Raw genomic sequence first — 23,690 nt, forward strand, 5'->3', positions numbered from 1 at the left:
TTTTTTAACAAAAACATTTAAATTCTCATAAAATTACTAAGAATGAGTGGGTAGACAGAAAAAAAATTTGGACATGTAATTCTTCCCAAGCTGAAATCGAGATTCTTTATCTGTAAAATAATGATTTGATTATATTAGTTGTTTTCCAAAGTGCTCCTTAGAGTCTGGGGAGTTGTGGATGACCTCCAAGGGCTATTGTTGGAGGAAATTAGATGGGAAGAGAGTTTCCAAGTGGGCAGGTTTCCAAGTCCTCCTCCAAGAATTAATGGGAAAAGTTCCACTTTTGATATACATGACTTCTGTGTAATATATATGTTTTTTTTTAATTTTTAAAAGAATGAACTCTATTACTTTAAAAACCTTTTGAAAACTAACGTGAAAATGATTTACTTCTGACTATACACTGTCAAAATATTAAAATATAATTATTATTTTGTTATTTTTCCAATTACCTAGAACATCTTCTGAGCTTGGCTTGAACAGTGATTTGGGGAATAAATAGAAGACAAATGCATTGGGTTATGGGTATTTTAAAACTTTTAATAATAACATATGTTGCTGAGTCCATGTAGATTAGTCTAAAGTAGTAATATGCATTAGTTTCAAGTTTTAAGATCTCAGAGATATTATAAATAGGATACTTATAAATAAGACAGTTGTCTTTGAGGTAGTTTTCAAGGTTTCTAGAATCAACAGATAAAGGAAATTGTAAACATAGAAGGTACCTTATAATAATTGTCTTGTGTTAATTTCTGTCATTTAGCGAGAAAGGTAAATTTTTACTAGTTTGAACCAATAAGAATGCAATTTTTTTCTCCAAAGTTCTATTTAAATTCTCATTCATTAACACATAGTGTAATATTTGTTACAGGGGTAGAATTTCATGATTCATCTCTTACGTGTAATACACGGTGTTCATCATAACAAAATGAATGCAATTTCTGTTTGAAGAAAAAAAAATATGGTCTTGTTGTTATACTACCAAACACATTTGGGAAATATGTTTGGTAATATAAGCCTACTTTTAATACTTTTATTTTCATACATCTAGGATTTAGGTGAAATTATACATTTCTCTTTGGCTCATTACCAAAAAGATTTCATTTTTATTGATTTGAGACATTTTAAAATCATGAAAAAAGTCAACATACACATTTTTATGACCTTATTGTATAGGGATATATCAAAATAAGATTGCCTTTCAAAAATATATTTTTAGGCGAACCATAAGAGACTATGGACTCTGAAAAACAACCTGAGGGTTTTGAAGGGTCAGGGGTGGGAGGTTGGGGGAACAGGTGGTGGGTAATGGAGAGGGCACGTTTTGCATGGAGCACTGGGTGTTGTGCAAAAACAATGAATACTGTTACGCTGAAAAAATAAATAAAATGGAAAAAAAATATATTTTTAAAAAACATGAACCTCAGTTTCTTTTCTTTCTTCAATAAAATCCTGAGGGACATTTACTCTTTTTAAGTGTTTAGAATAAAAAGAATATCATTCATTTTTTTCATATTGCATAATTGAATCTTATGTTATTATTATTGTTACTATTATTATTATTATTATTACACCTTTTTTTTTTTAGTGCTCGCAATGTGCCAGACTCTGGATATTATTTTGCACGTTTAGAATAATCCGTATAACAACATGTTGGCCAGTTTTTGCAGGTGAAGTGACAGATTTGGGGGCAGGTTGGTGAAGTGGGTACATTTGTTTACCCAGCAGACCTCTCTCCGAAAGGACCCCTGATAAGGGACTTGTGAAGGAGATAAAGCCTGTTTCCAGAAAGGATTTCCCACTATGGTGTGTGGGTGGAGAGCAGGTGAGCAAACTCTAGACATCCACAATCTTTTAAAAAAGTATTTCATTTTTCAGTGGATTTCTTGAGTATGTTTCACTAGCAGTGGGGTCTCTTTTCTTTATTCTTCAGTGGCTGTTGTAGTCTTGAATTTTCCTGAAACTTTGTTCTCCTTCTCTCCCTGTCCTGTGTGCTCATGCTTGGAACCTCCTCAGGGAGATTATCTACTTTATTTAATAGCATTTCTTCAAAGGGATGGACCTAGAAGGAATGATGCTCAGTGAATGGAGTCAGTCAGAGAAAGACAAATAACATGTGATTTCACTCACAGGTGGAATTTAAGAAACCAAAAAAACAAACAAAGGAAAACAATGAGAGAAACAAACAAAACCAGACTCTTAACTATGGAGAACTAACAGATGGTTGCCAGAGGCTACAGGGTGGGAGATGGGGGAAGTAGATAAAAGGGATTAAGAGTACATTTACCCATTTACTGTGATGAGCACTGACAAATGTATAGAATTGTTGAATCATTATATTATATAACTGAAACTAATGTAACACCATATGTTAATTATACTTAATAAAAAAAAAAATTAAGACATTTCTCCAGACATTTTTCTGTCCTTAAGCAGCTGTTTCGTGTGTGAGAAGGAGAAACTAGGTCCCAGCAGCCTGTGGTCAGGCAGGTAGTGCAGGGATGATCTTGGTGCTAAATACCCCATAGGTTTGGGTTTATGCTGCTCTTGGATTCCTCCACACACTCTGGCAAGATTGACTTTTACCTTGTGGCCGCTTTCTCTTTTGGATGTTGTATTTTGTAGTTTCCACCACATTGGTTTCCCTGTCATCAGATCCAATATGCTTTTGATGTTTAGAAATTTCCAGAAATGTCTTGTCTGATGTAAGCCCTCCTTCTCTTAATTTCAGTATGTTATGGGTTTATTTTTAATTCAACAACAGCTACATTTTTGTCATGTCAGTGGGATATAGCATGTGAGGCAAGGAAAACATGTATTTGGAGTCCATTATATTAAAGTCTCCTGATACCATAAACGAGTTTTGTTAAGTATCTCATCTCAGGCTTAAAAACTGATACTCAAGACTGTGCTTCATGTTTTGCTCTTTCTTGAAAAGAAATTTTATAACTATACTAATGGTGTCTTTTTTTTTTTTTTTAAAGATTTTATTTGTTTATTTGACAGACCGAGATCACAGGTAGGCAGAGAGACAGTCAGAGAGAGAGGGAAGCAGGCTCCCTGCTGAGCAGGGCTCCATCCCAGGACCCTGGGATCATGACCTGAGCCAAAGGCAGAGGTTTAACCCACTGAGCCACCCAGGCACCCCATTAATGGTGCTTTGATCATTGTGTTGTTTTCTACTATCTCATCGGATTTCTTTCATTTTTGAATAGCTTTGGTTTATCTCCGATATAGTCTGTTTTAAATATTTATTAAGAGATTTCAAGCCTGGTTAATAGTGTGATAATAATTCATGTTACAAAAAAATTAAGGTTAATTGAATATAGTACTTTAAAAATTCATGCTTCATAATTATGAGACTTGATGTTTTTATTAGAATGTTTTACCACTTATAGAGATCCTTATAACATAAGATAAATGATAATTTTCTACACATATATATGTTTTTATTTCCCAGATTTTCCTTCAGTGACGTTAAGTACAGGGTCTAACATAGGCAACATACTGGGGTTGAGAACAAATCCATATTTCTTAAGACGTGACTCACAGTTTCTTTAGAACAGTAGATTGTGCTAGGAAGCATTACTGTTTTGGTATTTTTTTTTTATTGCATTTTGATCATACCTGGAATATATTACCAAAAAATGGAAACCCCTTACAATATAAGGAAATAACTTATTTTTTTCCTTTCAGAGTTCAGGTAATTCTTTTTTTACAAGAATTCAAAATGACAGATTAGCAAAACCAATGAATTTTGGAAATAGTTAAAGGAAACAAATATTATGTGGAGAAAATGATTTTCATAAACTATTAGCAAATAGTAGTTTACTGCTTCCCAGAATATTTATTAACATTAATCAGAATAGTTATGCATTGAGGAGGATTACTTCTGCCTTGAATGAGATGATTTAGCAAGGTTGTCTAATGATTATAGTTTAAGGATTCAGAAATTAAATAGATTTTCTAAATCAGTTTAGTAAAATTAAATTTTCTCTTTGTGGATCATCTTTCCTCCATTTGTTCAACAAGTTAAATTATAATTTAACATAGTTCCTGAGTAGAAAAAGTACTTTCCATTCATACAGTAAATGTTTAGTTGTATTCTTTTGAGGAAAATACAAGATGTATTAAGGAGAAGAATTTTTGTTTCTTTGTACATAGTGTTTCTTGAGCTGAATTAACTAAGAAGCGTTAATGATAATTCTGTAAAACCAAGTTCGAGGTGGGTTTCCTATGTTACACATGGGTTGTAACATTTTTGTTTTCACCTCTTAGCATTTGATACCCTAATGCATACAGACTGCTTGAAGTGACTGTGTTTGACAAGTGTGAGTAGAGTGGGAGTGTGTGTGTTTGGGGAAGGTGGTGAAGGGGTAGATATTAAGGCACTCAAGTTTTAGTAAGATAAGCCTTTGAGGTTATCTAGTCTAATTTCCTGACAATACGGATGTAGGGAAAACAAGGCTTGGGAGGTGGGATCCCTTTCCCCCAGGCCACAGTTGACAACTGGTTACTGGCAGAGCTGAGCTGGGTCTTAGCCTCACCTTTCACTACTCCATCACTCTGAACAATGGAGCTCAACTAGATAGCAGTTTTGCCCCTCAGGGAACGTTTGGCAATGTCTGGAAATGTTTTTGGTTCCAAATGTCAATAGTGCTGAGCTTGAGAAATCCCTCCAAAACATTATGTAAATCACAAACTGTTATTAACCAAGGAAAGAACAGTTAACCATTTACTTCTGCTATGAGCTTGATCAAAATCTAATGACTAATTTTTAATCTTTATTACGTCATATATATACATATATATTTTCCTTATTTAAGAAGAAAGTATTTGTCTCTGGGCCATTTTCTCATAAGTAGGTATTCCCAAGGAGGGTTCCTGAAATGTCAGTTGCAAAGATAAATTCATTATAATTTCACAGTTTTGCAAAGATGAATTTTTCATATACTTATTATAAACTTAAGTAAAAAGTCTAGTTGGTTTTGTCAGAGCCTAAGGGTTGATGCCAGAACAAAATCACAACTTCAGAACCAAACTGCTTCCTTGCAAGACATTTCCAGTTACTTTGACAGTTAACGATGCTTTTGAATAATTCTACAAATATTTTTAAAGCCATTAAAATTATAGCAATTAAGATTTAACAGTACAGCTGAATGTAAGTAGTGACTAAGATCCACAGAAGATATGTTGTTTGTCTTACTTTCCAGTATTTCTCTATCCTACTTTGTCACTGAGAGGCACATATGTGTGATGTTGCCACCATTAATTCTTTCAGCATGTGAAAGTAAGAAAAAAACCTAATAGTAGGAGAAATTTAAAAATCGCCATATATGTATTGTTTTAGAAGTGTATCTTTCAGATTTTTGTTTCCTTCATTGCTTTTCCAGAGCACCCATTCACCCATCATGTACGCATTTGTACCTTCATTCACCCCTCCATTTATTTGCTTATCTGCCAAAAATTAAAAGACAAATACAATATTATATCCTTAAAAATTTATAGTTCTCTGAGGAAACAAGTAAATAAGTACATGAATATTGCCATTGATTGTAACATTAACTTCCTATGGGAATCAGGAGAAGCCGCAGAGAGATCATGAGAAATAGCTCTGAAATTAGGTAAAGGTTACTGTGAGAGTTTTCAAGCTTAGGGTTTCTTCTGAACTCTCTCAATTAGCTGATAGAGATCCTGAGTAAAATCAGTTTTTATTAATATAGTCCCCATTGTTTCTCCAGTTAGATAGTGTTATAACTTTCTATGGGCTTACAGTTCCCAGTTTAATAGTAAGGCTACAGGAGGAGACTGATGACAGTGACTTAACCAGGTAAGTTCTCTTTTCTTCCCATCACCAAAAGCCTGCATGAGGCCAGTCATGATACTGGCTGCTTCTGCCATTCTTGATGGGGCTTCCTGTGAATTATGACTTCATGACCTTAAGATCAGTTCATACTTCTCCATCTCCAGCTTCCTATCCTTGTTCAAGGAAGGATAAAGAAAGAAGTGAAATGGAGAGGCATCCATATAAGGAAGACAAAACTTTTCAAAAATTCTTATCAGGCCCCCACTTCTGTTTTACTGCCAAACTGTACCACATAGCTAAGTATGTCTGTAATGGTGTAATGGGAGTCTTGGTAACATCAGCTTTTTTTTTTTTTTTCTAGCTATAGGGAGGAAACAGAGAAATCATGCTAGGTAGGTAAATAGCAGACTTTTGACAGGGAGGACCTAATATATAAAATAAAATTAGAATCCACACATACAACACATCAGCTTTCACGGATGTGTGTTGAGTGCCATAAGATACTGTGAACTTGCCAAGAAATTATGAAAATTCCAAGGCTGAATATTCTCCTCCTTTTTTCTTATGCTCCCCTTGCTTGTTATGGGGTACGGAGTATTGAGATAATGAAGATGCTTGTGCACGTGTGTGTGTGTGTGTGTGTGTGTGTATGTGTGTGTGGTGTGTGAGCCATGGTTGCAGTGTACCATTTGAACTCAGATGGGGACTTAGATAATTTTGTTCCCGTCATGCTGGTAGGTCCTGTCTGTCAACAAAGCATTTGTGAGCCAGACTTGGTAATAAGCACAAAGTATGAACTTTCTTTCCAGGAGAAGTGAGGTTGTGTGGGAAAATGAGCTTTCACTTGACAAAGTTTCAAATGAGAAGATGCTTTACATATATAGTTAGATTTTACTGATCTACTAGTAGTTCATAAACTTGAGAGTAAAACCTGCTGTGGGGAATCAAAAGTCTGATCGGTGTGGGCTCAACAGAGAGGGAAGCAGATGAGATGGAGACAGAAATGGACAGTTCTTTCAGGTTTTACTCTAATAGTAGTTACTATGGGTCAGGGGTGGAGTGGTATAACGTCCTGGGAATAATAAAAGGGTTTCTGGCTTGACAGACTGCGTGGGTGGCGGCATCATTATTTCAGATTGAGAATGCAAGACGCCGGAGACGTTTGGAAGAAACATAAGAGATTTGCTGCTTGGGAATTACTGAGGGGTTTAAATGGCTCTTAGTGCCCGTTCTCATTAGACTGTAAGACATCCAGATCTCAGGCTTGATAAATGGTTATGGACTGACCATATGTATTTGGGAATTAAATGTATATTAGTGTAGTTTTTAGGGCTACCATAACAAAACCTGGTGGCTTAAAACAATAGGTATTATCTCCCAGTTCTAGATGATAAAAGTATAAAACCCAGGTGTCAGCAAAGCCATACTCTCTCTAAAGGCTCTAGGGGAGGGTCCTTCCTTGTGTCTTTCTAGATTCTGGTAGTTGCCAATAATCCTTGGCTTGTAGGAGCATCACTCTACTCTCCGCCAGTATCTTCTCATGGAGTTTGCCCCTGGGTGCCTGTATCTAAATTCCTCTCTCTTTATAAGGACACCAGTCATTCATTGGACTAGGGCCCACCCTCATTCACTTGACCTCATTTTAGGTTGATTACATCTGCAAAGACCCTGTTTACAAATAAGGTCACATTCACAGGGACTGGGAGAGAGGACTTCATTCAACATATCTTTTCAGAGGACGCAGTTCACCCCACAATGGTATGTGTAGCCAAAGAAGCCACAAAAATAGATGTGATCACCCAAACAGAAGATGTGGAATGAGAATAGGACCAGTGGTAATCCCTTGGAAGTACTCCACCTTAAAAGGAGAATAAGCTAATAAAGGGAGGGAGGGTAGAAAGACATGGTATGGTCAACAAGACAGAAAAAGTAATCCAGAAAAGTTTCACTTTGAAAAATGTATTGTACAGATTTGATAAGAGGGCTAAAAGTCTTTCAAGATTTCAAATAGCATGAGTACTAAGAATAGACCACTGTAACTCTTGCTAAATATGGAGAGGAACAAGTTTGGGAACAGATGAATAATGTAGGACACTTGTAGCAATCCAGGCAGATTATGATGGCTGCTCGACCCAGGATGTGGCTGTGGAAAGGAGAGGGGACATTACTGGGCATATTACTGAAGTAAAGTCAAAAGGAACTGGTACTGGATTGGAAATAGAATAGGAGTCAGAGATGACTTCCAGGGTTTTTCTTGAGCAAACTGCAAGGTTGTGTTGGCGTTATTGAGAGAAACAATGCAGTGAATCCATGGAGAGAAGATGATTTCAGTTTTAAATATGTTGACATATCTGTCATATTTTCTAGTGGCAGGGTCTAGTGTGTTGATGCATATTAGTGTCAGAGACTCAAGAGGGGATTGAATCCAAATGTAGCTATGTGGAAGTTGTCTGAAAAGAACGATGGTAATTCAGACCGTGAGAATGGATGACATTATCCAGAGAGATAGTTGATTAACAAGGGAATGTATCTGTTGTACATGGAAGGATGGGGGAGAAAAGAAGCACTACCAGAGAGACTGGGGAGAACCAGCGCGAAAGGTCAAGAGAAAGACCAGGAGAGCGTTGTGCCAAGACAGAGAAGAGAGCCTCCGCGTCTCAGGGCTGTGAACAGCGGCATCAATGGTGCGATGACAAGCAGAATGAGTGCTTAGAGGAGTACATAAACTTTTGAAAAACCAAAATATGCATGTTGTGTGAGTCCGTGTGTGTGTGTGTGTGCACGCACAAGCACGCGTGTTTGCAGAGAGTCATTTTTGTGCTTTAAAGGGAGTAGATGGCAAATTAAATGGAGTTTTTGGTTGGAAAGAAATCTTTCAGTCACCTGACCATGAAATGGAGGCAAATTGTACCTGCAAATGAAAATGACCGAATTGATAGGGAAGTACACAGACATAAGTGAAATTGACTAAAGCCTTGACAATGTTTAAAATCCAATGGGGAATTTCAGACAGAACAGAGAGTTCAGAGAAGAGGAGAGAGAATGGCGATTGAGCATATCTCCCCCCCCCCCCCCACCAAAAACACCTGGGAAGGGAAACCCATGCTCAGTGGTTGGTTCCCATTCTGTGGGAGAATGGTCACCTCTCTGTTGCATTGGGGGATAAGAGGAAGAGGATCTGTTAACTGGAAGTAGATGGCAAATACGTTATTCATCTAAGAATGATCATCCAGATTAAGGAGGGAGGAAGAGTAAAATGACTTGCAGACGTTAACTCTAACTTCCAAATGCTGTGTTCATGCTGTTTATAAGAAACATGCCGATTGTGTTTCTTCTGTCCTTGCCTCTTTCTTTGGGCATTCAGTGCTTGTGGTATCAACCAGAGAGGCTCTCTTTTATATGGTTTGCCGCCACCCCCGTCGTCAGAGCTTCCTGACAGCTGTGTCCTGTCACTGAAGGTCACTCCCTTCCTCCCTCACCCCAGGGGCCAGTGAATTCTTCCTGGGGGGCAGGGGCCCTCTGGAGATGAAGCTCCCAATTCCTGCCACGTGACTGAAATTCAGGGTTTTGACATTCAGTTTTTGTATCATTTGCTTGCTCACATATTTTATTAAGTATTCTTTTTTTGCCAATCTACTAAAAATCATATTGAACCAATGGCATTTCCTATTGCTCCTGTGATCTGTAGTATAATCTCTAAGTCTTGCAGATAGATACTTTATTAGTTTTTTTTTTCCTTCACCATTTGAGTTTTTTCCAATACAAGTTACATCTATTGCTGTTAAATTTATATGTTAAATACTTGTTGATGAAGGGAATGATTATTTTCTTCCTTTTTCACTCACAGTACATGGTTTCAAATGGTTGGCATTGGGTAGAAAGCCTTGTATAATGGTACTTAGGGAACATTAAAGTGATTTCATTTTGGTTCACTCACTTGTGATCCAAAGAGGGTGTTGTGGTATTGGTTTTGATAAAACCTCACAACCAATGGGAATCTTTTTTGAGTTAGTGTGGAGTGGCCTTAATGCTGGAAATAATCCTGTTGGCCAGGACCCCAGAGCTATACAGATGAGAAAAGGATGCAGGAAATTCTGTTGTTTACACATGTGTCTGTAACACTGAGCCGCTGGAGCAGCCCAGCAAGCCCAGAGGGTAAGATGCCTAATAACCTTGTGGTTTTCTATTTAATTATTATATTTTCCTGCTGGAGCAGAGCATGTGGTATTCTCGGAGCAAAGAAAAAGACAGTTGCTTATAAGATGCAGAACAAAACTACTGTAGGTCTGGGAAACAGAGGGATTTGGAGTTTCTTCTTAAAGTGGACTTGATTCCTTCCCTCTTTCTTCCATTTTCCACTGTTGGTATTATTTATCCTGACAGCTTGCCATACTTCTCCTGTTTTTAAAAAGTAACTATACTAAGCAGAACTCAGGTAAGAATTTCAACTCTAAATTTAGACATTCATAGATTATGTTGATATTAAAACTTTGTTTTGTAGTTCCAAGTGAATATGAGTTAGTCAATATGTTTGAAGTAATCTATATCCTTAGAATTTTTAAAAAATATAAAACTGTTATGCGAACCCTCATTTATGTCTCATGCATTCAGAGTTATTTTAATTTTGATGGATAGTCCTCATGCTGAATTCCTGTTATTGTTAACAGAAGAGTATACTTCAAACTTAGAGCTAATACTGATTTCCTTATATAAGTTACCTGGGTAGTATGGAGGAAATAGGGACATAGAATCAAATAATAAAATCCTGTAGATAATAAAAAAGAAATGGATCTTCATTGGAAGGTAATTATAGAACTAAAAGGGGAAAAAAAAGATCTCTGAAAACCATTGGGAAATATTTGTTAATATTTTCCACAAAGATAAATTATAAAATGAATGTTGAGTGGGTATGTCTATTGAATAGAAATATAATGAAGATATTTAAAAACAGACACATGTAAGTAACATATGCAGTTGAAATACACAATGATATTTTTTAGTGATATTTTTTGATATGCTCATTTATATCAAGGCTAGTTCTCTGTTTCCTGATATCATGTAAATATACTTTGCTAATACTTTGTGGAATTGGGTTTTGTTAAAACTGTTGATTAAATGCCTTGTTTTTAGTCATTTTTTTGTTGAATATCCTTGCATATGCATTAAATATTCCTGAATTCTGACATTTATCTACATTTTTACATAACCATTAGATTGAAAAGGAATCTTAAAAAGCTAGAGATACAATATCTGTGTAATTTTTCTGTGATTTTGCAAAATTGATTTAAGGTATCAATAAATCTATTTGCATGACATTCAGAAAAATGCTTTATGTGAATTGCTTTTTCCCCCAGAACTTAAAAAAAATAGTTTTCTTGTAAAATGACAGATCATATCATGGTCTCTCTTTTGCATTTTTCATGTTTTTGTTGGATGCAGTAATTGCTTGATCACTGGGACATAGCTTCCTGGTGCTTTGCTACAGTTGTGACCTTGAAATTTATGAGGGTTTACTCTAATTATTAGAGCCACAAATATAATGACAGTGAGTCTTTAAAATTAAAAATGATATAAGGACAACTTCTCTTTGGAGAAGTACCATTTCTCCTGGGCTGATACTGCAAGGTTAATTGAAATTTTCTATAATGGCAAAACCTTCAAAAATCCTATTTTTATCAAGATTTCCTAGAAGCCTTGAAAGAAAAGTCCAGCTTCCTGAGCTGAGTCTTGAAAAATCAGACGAATTTAGATAGTTGTCGAAAAGCAAAAAGACCATTCTACTTTGCAGTAATAGTTGAAGCAGAGTTTTGAGGCAAGAATTAGTATGAAACAAGGAAGGTGAGGGGTGAGCCTCACTGGTAAAGAAAAGAAATGCACCACTGTAAGTAGCAGGCATTGTGCTCAAGAGTGAGATAAAGTTGTGAGGTGCAAAACTATATACTCCGAAGACACAGAGTAGTTTTGTCCCTATGTATCGGACAATGGGGGCAATTGGGCATTTCTGAAGTGATGGGGAGTATTTATTCCTCTTTGCTTTGTCGTCGTCGTCCTCATTATCATCACCACCACCACACTGCCAGCAAATAATAGCATTTCCTATGTGTAAGATAATTTACATACTTATCTATAATTTTGATAGTTGCATAATAGAATGAACTTCATTTTACATATCTGCATTTTACACATGAAGAAATTTGATGTTCAGAAATGTTAAATGATTTCTCTAAAGCCACAGATAGACTAAGTTCTGGAGCAAAGATTCCAAATAATGTCTTTCTGGCTCCCGAGCTATTTCCACTCCGCTCCACTGGTATTTTCGGAATGTAAGTCTGGCAGAAGTTAAGCAGAGTGGTTTGGGATGGCATTGGGTAATAGAGTACAGGGAAGAGGCAGTGAGACAGCATTGTAAACTGAGTGAATCCCACTTCTCTCAGGTGACCCATTCTGACCTTTGGGAATAGAATGAAGAAGTTGATACTGAAAATAAGCAGTTTTTATATTTAAATTGGCTGTTTTCACATTCAATTCATGCTTTCCTCTCTTTTATTTTCTTGTACATTGTATTCAAATATGTCTTTTGATTTCTCAGAGGAAATTTCATCAGATATCACAAGTTCATAAAAAAATGCGTGTGGTCTCTGGAATTGATATTGGGAGCGCACTGGGATTCTTTCATTTCTTTTTGATGTGTGATATAAGTGAATGCTTAGGACCACACATTCTTAAAATTATGGAAAGACTCAACTATTATCAAAGAAAAGTATCATGTAAGTTTTATTTGAATGGGCGAAGAACATATATAAAATTTATGTTGCTAATAGATAATGTAGGGCGCCGTATGTGTGTAGTAAAAAGAATAAACCCCATTTAACATTTTTACTCCTATATCTAACCTTAAACATATTTTACTTTTCTCTAAATAGGTGTTTTATAAAAAATATATGTTATAATTATATACATGTATATATATATAATAGTGTCTATGCTATCATTTTACAAATGTACTATCTACTTGTTTTCAAGTTTATTGTCATTTAAGTAGGTTTTACTGGCCTTTTTGCCATATGCCCAAGCAGATGAAGATAGTTGAAATGTAAAGATCCATTCTTTTAAATTATCATTACTAAAATAATAAGTACATTTGTCAGTCCAAATACTTTCATCACTGACTTTAAGACATTTCATTTTAATTAAACAGGTCTAGGCTGTATTCCATGATTATATTTTACAGACAGCCTTTTGCATACTCAGGGCCTGGTCCTCAGTTTGGTCCTCAGTGCCCTGGTCAGCTGTAGATGCACAATTGTTATCAAGTGTGCTAAAGGGAAACTGGGCATCTTATTGGAGAGAAGCAGCCCATCAAAGAAAAGGTGGGTTGTGCTCAATGCCATTCCATTAAAGTCATAGCTTTGCAGATTACTGATATTTTCATATAAGTAAATATCTGGGTGATTTATGTATGATGATATTTGCTAAGAGTTACTGTTATATATAGAAAAGATGAAAAGATATTTGATGTTAAAACTGATAGAAGCAATTTTTGGTAGCTGAAAATAGAAGAACCCTTTTGAGTAAAAAACATGTTCATTGCAGAGCTTACAAATGGTATCTTATAATCCTTGTCTTCAATTTGTAGAATTCCCCCCCCCCCAAAAAAAATAGTAATGCTAGAGCACTTCTACATCAGAGGCAGACCCACCAGGGCAGAATGAGGAGCAGTTCTCAGTGAGGTAGGGGGAACGGGGAGAGAGGAGTCTTCCAGAAGCTAAGTAAATGAGTCATTCTGGAAAGATGAAATTGTCAGTTATATAACATGTTGTTGATTGGTCAAGGAAAATAGGACTTAACTGTTAATTAGATTTTGCAATACAGAAGTCATTGATTTCCTGTTTTTGTAGAGATCTAGGCTTGAAAACTGACAGAATGTGTTCGAGAGAATGAGATGAGTGAAAATATCTTCTAAAGATTTTTACTTAAAAAAATGCCAGATAAAAGTGGTGGATCCCCTGGATGGGGATCAAGATGATTTCTGTTTTTCAGATCATAGGTATTATAGCATGTCTGTCCATTTGCTGATGAGAATGATTTAGGAGGGAGGTTTAATTTGCTTAGGTAGGACAGAGAGGACTGGATTTGCAGGAGCAAAGTCTCTTAGTCAATTAGAGGGGATTCAGCTAGAGGGGATTCAGCTGGAACATACACATGGGAAGTTTGGCCTTATGGGCATGGATGAGAAGGGGAAAGTCAATTGATAGGGGAAATGTAGTAGGGTTGAGCTGGCAGTACCAAGGGCTTATTTGATATTCAGAGTCAAGAATTGAAGTGAGACCTGAAACCGAGCAGTGTTTTCTCAAAGTATTGGCAGGTGCTCAGATGCATTTGTAGAGCAGGCAGATAGTTGGATGCCAACCAGAATTGGAGTTTTCTAGACAAGTAAGGTTAAGAGAATACCATTCTAGCTGAGGGTAATTTGTTAATAATGGAGCTTGGAAAAGGGAGGGCAGTGTCGATATGAAGTAGGTGGTAAATAGAAGGTAATGGGGTCAATTAATAGGACATCCAAGTTGAGTCGAAGAAGAGAATTTTAGGGACAATAGGAGAAGGTAATCAGAAAGGTGCTTAACATTGAAATGGGAAGAAATGCTAGTATGGTAATAGTGCCTAGGCTGTATACCAGCCAGTAGGTGGGTGAGGTAAAACTATTGTAATTAATAGGAACTGAGAGATGAGAATATTATAAGGATACTGCATGTGAAAATATTTTGGACATTAAATTAGTTTTTCGTCTCTGGAAACATTCCATTACCTAACCAATTAGTATCATAATTGGTTTTACCAGATACATCTTATTTTTTTAATAATTGTTAAAAAATTTATTTAAGTGTGAAAAACTACTCCTGTTAAAAAATACATGGAAAAACACGGTATTTTATGTTTGGAGTTTATTATGGCAAAAGATAAATACCCACAACTAAACACTAATTTTAATACCCATTCCCATACTGAGACTCTAATTTTGTTAATAATTTCATCCACTTACTTCTTGCTATTTCTTTAGCATATCCATCACCTCATACAGTTACCAATTTAAAATTTTTTAACTAACGCATAGATGACATGTAATATTAAATTAGGTTCAGGGACAGAACATACTGATTCAACAATTCTATACCTTTTGAAATGCTCACCATGATAAGTGTATTACAGTATTATTGATTATATCCCCTATGTTGTCATTGCTATTTTTGATGATGTTTTGGTTGGTCTTACAGAGTACTGTATGATAGAATCTTTAGGAAAGGATAAGGTATAGACATAGAATTTTTTACATCTAACAAATTGTAAACTCGTGATTTTTCTAAATATTTATTATTTTGCCAATGTTTTGGATAAAAATTTAGTTATAGTTATTAATGATGTTCAGAAACATGAATCAATAATATTATTCTTGGGCTTTAGTTCATAATAAAACTGATATTTTAACAACTATATATGTTTTAGTGTGTAATAATTATTTTTGTCTAAAAGCCCTTGCTGTCTAAACAGCTTCAAACAAATGGGGTTTCTTTTAAAGCTTAGATGAGAATGTTGAACAGTCCTATCCAGTGTTTCAAATGATGCCCATTTTACTTGGATTTGACTACTGCGGCTTCTTCATTATGTGACTAAGTGGCAGAGAATGAAAGTGTCCTGTTCATTTATATTTGAATGGCAGCCATAGCTCTGATGTGTGTTTAAATTATCAATAGAATGCATTTTTTAACCATATATCTGTAAAGTTATTAGCAGTCATCTTCATTTGAAGCATAGATAGGAAGAAATTTGGTGAGAACACACTGAGCACATGTTCGGAAAAATCAAAACAAAGTTTTCTATTTCTGTAAAATTCTCTATGAAAAAGAAAAACACTTAAATTTCTTTTGGATATTCTAGAGTAGAGGTGTCCAACAGAAATAGAACTCAAGCAACATTTGTAATTTAAAGTTACATTTTAAAAATTAAAAAATAAGGGTGCCTGGGTGGCTCAGTGGGTTAAGCCTCTGGTTTTGGCTTAGGTCATTATCTCAGCTGGGATCGAGCTAGATCGAGCCCAGCATTGGACTCTCTGCTCAGCGGAGAGCCTGCTGTTCCCCCTCTGTCTCTGCCTGCCTTTCTGTCTACTTGTGATCTCTCTCTCTCTGTCAAATAAATGAATAAAATCTTCAGGAAAAAGAAAAATTTTTTAAATTAAAATTTAAAAATGTGACATTGATTTGAATAATATTTTTTACTTAGCTCAGTATCTTTATTAAAATCTTAAAATATAATGAATATAAAATTAATGAGATAGTCCACATTTTTATTTTCCACACTGTCCCTAATTTAGACTTAGAGTGCATCTCAGTTCAGACTACCTTCACTTCAAAAGTTTCCTCGATCCATCAGGCTTGTGACTGACCTATTAGACAGCACAGGCTATAGTACTTCCGCATAGAAACAATTGCTCAGTGCTCTCTCGGCAAGTGTAGGTCATGTTGAAGGCATTAGATTTATCTCCTCATTGTAAATGAAGATATGTGTTCACGTGACCATTCTAAGGAACAGACTTACCCCAGGTTTTCTGATTCTGAATCCAGTGTTCTCTGATTTCCGCTCTACCATTCTGATGACGGTTATGTTGATGTATTTTTGCTATATTGATTCTGAGCAGTATGTAAAATATGGTGACATCTGGAAATTACTGGTATGAATATATTCTCCCTTTGCTATAATTTAAGAAATTCTAATTAGTGTGAAAAGTAAGCAGTAATGAAAATGATCAACCCAATTCTAGGATTCCACCCATTTCTTAGAGTTTTTTTTTCTTTTTTAAATAAATTAAATGAAAGATCCAAATCTGGTAGAGTAGAGAGATAGAAAAAAGTAAAAATAGAGGTTCAGAGGAAGATTTAAAACCGTGGCATTATAGGGATTATTTGGGAAAGAGTTGAAATATTTATATGACTGGAGGGTAAATTAAAAAAATAGCAACTTTTCAGAAATATAGGAGTTTAATCTGGTCTTCAGCTTTTTGCAGTTCTCCTTGCACATGTCTTACGTTTTCTATTTTAGGGACTGGAAATTCAGATCTCTTGAGAAATGTAAACACTGGCTCTTTACTTCCTGTTGTTTTGACATTTTAAATCCAGTTTCTGGTCTTTACTAAGGGAGTAAAACACTATGCCTACATTTCAAAGAGGTGAAAACTGATTTCAGATCCATTAGCAATTTGCTAGGAAAGAATTCTGCTTTATACTTAAATTGCTTTTCTCTTCAGTGTTACTTTCTTTCATGCCAAAGGACAAAAACCCCAAATATCAACACTTAAAAAGATGATTGGTGGGGCTCCTGGGTGACTCAGTCAGTTAAGCACCTGCTTTTGGTTCAGGTCATGATCCCGGGGTCCTTGGATTAAGTCCCACATCAGGCTCCCTGCTCAGCAGGGAGTCTGCTTCTCCCTCTCCCTCCGCTTCTCCCCACTGCTCATGCTCTCTCTCTTTCAAAAATTAAAAAAAAAAAAAAATCTTTAAAAGATTTTTATTGACTAGAGAGAGAGAGAGCACACAAGCTGGGGGGAAGAGCAGCGGGAGAAGCATACTCCCTACTGAGTGAGGATCCCTGTGCGGGACTTGATCCTACGCATTTGGGATCATAACCTGAGCCAAAGGCAGATGCTTAATGAACTGAGCCACCCAGATGCCCCCCAAAATAAATAAAATCTTAAAAAAAAAAAAAAAGATAATTGGAGACTCTATATCTAAACAGAGTACAAAGACATTTTGGCTAAAATGGAGAATGCATGAACAGGAAAATGTTTCATCAGCATGTATAGTAACTGTTATAGTAAGTGTTCTTCAAATCAAAATCTAACATTAACACTTTTTGATATTTCATGTTTTAAGATAATACATGAAATTTTCCCAGTGAAATCAAGATTTTGGATTTCATTAGTTTAAGAGGTAACTTAAGTATTTTTTTTTTCTGGAGAAGGTATTTTCCTCCAAATAATATATCTGAAAGCTAATTACTTCTTTTATTTTACAAAATATATGATTGATATCAATTTAAACTTAGGAGAGTCTATAGAAATGTAACAAGACTATAATCTCATGCAAGTAACTAAGATAAAAAGTCAGCCTTTTCTCTAAACACCAATGTATTATCAATTGCTGTTCTGATAATTTGTGGTCATATATATGTATATATTACCATTTCTCTTTTTGTTATAACAAAAAAGCATTCAGTTTCAAATAGTTCCATTGTTTCTCCTTTGCTTTTTTATATTATTTTATTTTATTTTTTCTGAATATTAGTATCTTCCTTACCAAGAGAAAATAATTGGTTTAGTATATTTGTAATACTTTTTATGGGAAGGTAGTACTGTAAATGACTATGTTTTAATTATATACAAAATCAACTTTACATATTTGTTTTGTATTTTTTCCATTTATGTCACAAGAGATATGATTACCTTCTGAAACGTATGCTATTCCTATTCAGAGGTAGATAGCCTTGTGATTTCAAAATAGATTAATCATGTATTTCAAAAAAAAACCATAATTATGAACCTTGGGTAGGTCCATATTCACTAATAATTTTATTTTCTCAACTTGCTCTCCAGTCACATTCATAACGACTTATAATTCAAGGACTAAGTCTGACCTGCAGAAATTTGGAGAATTCAAGGACTTAGATGAGCTCCTGCGGTATGACACTTTGAACACATTGCCATGGGTGGGTGGAGGCAGCTGGTTTCCTGTTTAAAATATTTTTGAGAACTTTTGGAAAGTTCAGTTCATTCTCAGCCCAGAGTTCCTTCATAAAAGAAGAGTTGAACATGTGTAAATATTTATATTTGGAAGATTAATTAGGAATATGTGATTAAACTCCCAAAACTGGGTTAGTTTGTGTTAGAGTTTATGCAGTTCTGTTATATCCAGTTCTTCCAACATGTTCAAAATAATTTGTTTGGATTCTTTCATCGCAAAATTTTGGTTCCATTTTAAGATGTGAAAACATCTTGCTAATTTGCTGCAAGTGAATCTTTGGAGGAAAAACCCAATATACGCTTGAGTTTCTGTGAGTCAGATTTCACATATAATCACAATCTGAGTTCCATGAGAACATTTATTTATTTTTAAAGATTTTATTTATTTATTTTTTGTTTAAAGAGAGAGAGAGCACTAGCAGAGAGGGGCAGAGGGAGAAGGAGAGAGTATCTTAAGCAGGCTCCAAGCTCAGCGCAGAGCCCACCATAGGGCTTGATGACCCTGAGATAATGACCTGAACCAAAATCAAGAGTTGGATGCTTAACAGATAGAACCACTCAGGCATCCTGAGAACAGACATTTAAATCCATTTATTTCCTAATGTACCTTCAGAGCCCTAGAACAGTGTGCCTGACACACAGGACAAATTCAGTAAATATTTGTTCATGGAATGCATCAAAGCTCAAAATCCAAGAAATGTTTATCCTCAGTCTACGTTAGGAGCATGCAGAAGTGAATAGACATTATTGTATACACATATTTGTTGTTTTAATAAGGTGATTATCAAAATACACTTACATATGCATTTCCTGGTTTTGTCTTTTATTTTGCCTTTGTTTCACATGAGTTGCTGAAAAGATTTTAAAACCCTAAAGTGGCTGAAAATTGAAATAAATATGGGTACTTTTAAAGGATTAAAACTACTCTTGTTAAATTAATTAAACAAAGAGGTCATTTGACTGATGTCACTCTAATGCTATGGTGACCTACATAAACAAACCAAAATCTAAGCTGTAAGGGTAAAGAGATTGAAACCAAAGGTCAGCCAATCACAAACAGCCAACTAGGCTTTAAACTATAATCAATCATTAATTTCGTTACATTGCTTCTGCCTTTTATCTGCAAAAGCCTCTCCCTGAGCTCCTACGGATAAAGAGCTCCAAACCACTTCTAGTTTAGAGCTGTCCCAATTTGAGTCAATTTTTTTTCAAATTCTTAAAATGTTTAATATGCCCCAGTTTATCTTTTAAACTTGCATAATTACCCCCTGCTCGCTTTTGATTATGTGAATTTGAGTTTGTATAACAATTTTTCAGTCCAATGTAGAGTGACAGGGAGGTTTGCAAGAGTGTTCATCTTTGAATAGGGGGCATTCTGTAAAGGGACGCTGGTTTACACAACAACAAAAAAACCCAATAGGGCCAAAAATTTGTAGAGATAGTCAGCAGTGTTTTTCACATGAATTTCTTAGCTCTACCTTTGTTTTATCAACCAAGGAAGTTATTTGTAAACCTCAGTGAAGAACTTTCATAAATGGACAGTCATTTGCATAAACACACTCAGCGGGTGGTAAACCCCCATTCACAATGTCACTATGCATCACACATAGGGCTTCCATCTGATTAAAATAAAAATGCAGGGGCTTCTGGGTGACTCAGTCTGTTAAACTTCTGCCATCTGCTCAGGCTCTGGGATGGAGCCCCGAGTTGGGTTCACTTCTCAGGGCAGAGCATGTTTCTCCCTCTCCCTCTGCTCCTCCCCTTGCTTGTGCTCCCTGTCTTTCTCTGTCAAATAGATAAATAAAATCTTAAAAAAATTAAATAAATAAAAATGCAATAACAAAAAAACCCCACGAATTTGTTTCGCAGTTCTAGAATGTCAGAAAAAAAAAAAAATTTTCTCCCAATCTGCCTTAACAATCTAGAAAATAAAGTCTTTATTGTTAGTTTCATAGTCTGCATTGCTTTTGAATGCTTCCTGAATTCAGGGTATTGTCTGGGTACTGGTAAATGTAGTGATTTTTCTCTTTTCTTTTTTTTTTTTTTTTAAAGATTTTATTTATTTATTGGACAGAGAAAGATCACAAGCAAGCAGAGAGGCAGGCAGAGAGAGAGGAGGAAGCAGGCTCCCTGCCGAGCAGAGAGCCTGATGTGGGACTTGATCCCAGGACCCTGAGATCATGACCTGAGCCGAAGGCAGCAGCTTAACCCACTGAACCACCCAGGCGCCCCTCTTTTCTTATCTTTTTTTTTAACACCTTAATTTAATTTTATTTTTTTCAGTGTTCCAAGATTCATTGTTTTGTTTCTTTTCTTTTCTTTCTTTCTTTTTTTTTTTTGAGAGAGGGACTCTATTTTGAAGAATTTTCTTAATTAGGAAGTCTAAATATAAAATCATACAGCACTTCCATGGAAAATTTCAAGAAAACACTTTCTTACTAGAATGGTACAACGCAAACTTTAAGAAAGTTAGTGATTTAGGGAGGCACAGGAGTTTTGAAAAGGAGAGCAAGGTGATTGATTGAAAGGTAGAAGGCTTTGTGGAAGGTTGGAACAGGAGAGAGAGCAGGGATGACAGGTGCTGATCTTGGTGTTCTGTGAAGCATGAAGGACAGCGGTCTGCCTCTCCTGGGAAGGAGAAAAGCTGAGTTAAAAGAGTGACTGTCTGGAGCTAGAGGAGACAAATACCAGACTGACTTCGGATTTAAAGCACCGAGCATGTTCACTTAAATCGGAAGATGATACAGTCACCAAACGTGGGTATCTTTTGTTACCTGTGTTGGAAATACAGTAGATTTTCCTGCTGACACAGAATGCAGTAGAACTCCCATGAAGTAGAAGCAGAAATATACTTAGAGTGTTAGATTTTCATTATTGCATTATCAGTGCTTCATCTTTTATTGTTAAACACTCTATTGTTGCAAGTAAGGAGACTGCAAACGTTATAAGTCCTGGTTGAGTTTACAGAAAGGAAAATCAGCTTTTCCTATCTCTGCTAGGAGGTTCCAGTATTTTATTTATTTATTTATTCAAAAGATTTATTTATTTATTTATTTAGAGAGAAAGAGAATAAGCATGCAAGCTGGGGGAGGGGCAGAGGGAAAGGGAGAGAATCCTCAAACAGACTGAGCTGAGCGCAGAGGCCCATTAGGGTCTCAGTCCCACAGGGGTGTCTGGTCATGGGGTCATGACTCGAGCCAAAATCAAGAGTTGGCCACCCAACTGACTGAGCCACTCAGGCACTCCAGGAAGTTTCAGTATTTTAATAAAATATATTTGAATCATTTTATTTAAAAAGATTCAAAATCCACATCACATTAATATGTCAAGTAGTCTTTGTTCTACTTTATGGAAAGTGTTAAGTTTTTAAAAAATGTATTTTGTGACAAAAATTTAAATGTAAGTGCTATCATGAGTGCTGTGAAGTGTGTAAACCTGGCGATTCACAGACCTGTACCCCTGGGGATAAAAATACATTATATGTTTATTAAAAAAAAAAAAATTTGGAAGGGGAGGCGAACCATAAGAGACTATGGACTCTGAAAAACAACCTGAGGGTTTTGAAGGGTCAGGGGTGGGAGGTTGGGGGAACAGGTGTGGGTAATGTGGAGGGCACGTTTTGCATGGAGCACTGGGTGTTGTGCAAAAACAATGAATACTGTTACGCTGAAAAAATAAAATGGAAAAAAAAAATTTAAATGTTAACCAAATGATTTATTTCAGAAGATACTTTCCTTTTAGGTCCTCTGAGCTTTATAATCATGTAGAAATTGTGGCTCTATGTGATCTCTTGATGATGGACGTTATAAAGCAGTAGAAAACAACTGTCTGTGGTGGTTCTTTTTAAGTAATAGAAAAGCAGTTGAAAAAACATAGTAATGAATTTGAGTAGCTCCTTTGTATGTTAGGGTTAAATATATGTATAGCATAAATTATATCTGTTACATGTTGAGTATTAATTGAGTAGGTTGATAGTTTGAATTAATCAAGAGGAAGAAAAAGAAATCTAGGATTTAATGAATATTTAAGAATTATCTATTTTTAAAATACAGAACATACATATTTAGTTCAAATTGGAACTTCTACATTTTTTGTGAAAGAAATATTCTCTCTGAAGAATTGACGTAAGAATAGAGCCTTGATATCCAAAGGAAGCTGAATTATTTTGGTAATCCAGGACTACAAGCTTGGCTAGAATAAGAAGTGCAGTCTCCAGGTACGCAAGAACAGGAAGCTTGGGGAGGCTGCAGTGGGAAGGAGAAGAAGGGAGACCAGCAGGTGAGGCTGGTGTCGCTCCTGTTAGGATTCTGAATTTAATCCTGAGAATAACAGGAAAGCAAATTGAGGTTTTCAGCAAAGATGAAATAATCAGATTAAAAATACAACAATATCTCTGCAGTTGGTGAGTGGTGAGCAGTATTGGAAGTATTGGAATAGTTTTGGAGAACTGCTGGGACTCTTCTCCGGTAACCTGCGTGAGGGGGCAATGTTCGGACTCAGGTAGCTGAGAAGGAGAAAAGTAACTGTAGATTAGAAACTTCCTTGACGGTGAAATGAACAGGACCTGGTAATTGATTGGAAATAGGGGATGATGAAGAAGGATCAGGAAGGGAAGTCTAATAAAATTTTGGCTTACACAAACTGAGAGGATGGTGGTGATGATGATTAATGGGAAAAAATGGAGGAAAGTCGGTTAATCTTCATGAGAGTAAGAAATAGAGGCCTTCCCTAAACTCCCTGAAGCAGCAAAATTCATGTTTTCTGTTTCCACATAAACACAAACACACACAGCAAATAACTCTTTGCATTTCCAACAGACCTGAGGATTCCACGTGAATAAAATAAGATTAATTTGTTAAGGCCCAGTGGACATGCATAAACATAATTGCATGCACGTGGATTTTGGCATTTGTAAGCTCTTTTAATTGAATGGTTCATTTGGTTTCCTCTAGATTCATTGAGTATCTTCTATCTTTTAGATCCCTCTAGGTTCATTAATTGAGTATCTTCTGTATTCTAGTCACTGTGAACGCAAAGATAAAAAGCAAGTTGCAGAAGCTCATAGAAGCTCATAGCCTGATGGTAGAAACGATGATT

General features: G+C 35.8%; 1 protein-coding gene across 5 annotated transcripts in view; it reads left to right on the forward strand.

The window, feature by feature from the left end:
* The window catches only part of CCDC102B (coiled-coil domain containing 102B), a 211,368-nt gene that overhangs the window by 47,831 nt on the left and 139,847 nt on the right, over positions 1-23,690 (forward strand). For 3 of the 5 annotated variants that reach the window (XR_006820993.1, XM_046024323.1, XM_046024326.1), the window contains exon 1: positions 10,089-10,241. The exons of 1 other annotated variant lie outside the window; for it this stretch is intronic. The gene's annotated coding sequence lies outside the window, so the exon portion shown is untranslated. Of the gene's footprint in view, positions 1-9,861; positions 9,962-10,088; positions 10,242-23,690 lie in introns of those variants that run through there. One more of the 5 variants, XM_046024325.1, reaches the window with a different exon arrangement.

The sequence above is a fragment of the Meles meles genome, chromosome 12 (genome assembly GCF_922984935.1).
Source record: "Meles meles chromosome 12, mMelMel3.1 paternal haplotype, whole genome shotgun sequence".
Lineage (NCBI taxonomy): Eukaryota > Metazoa > Chordata > Mammalia > Carnivora > Mustelidae > Meles > Meles meles.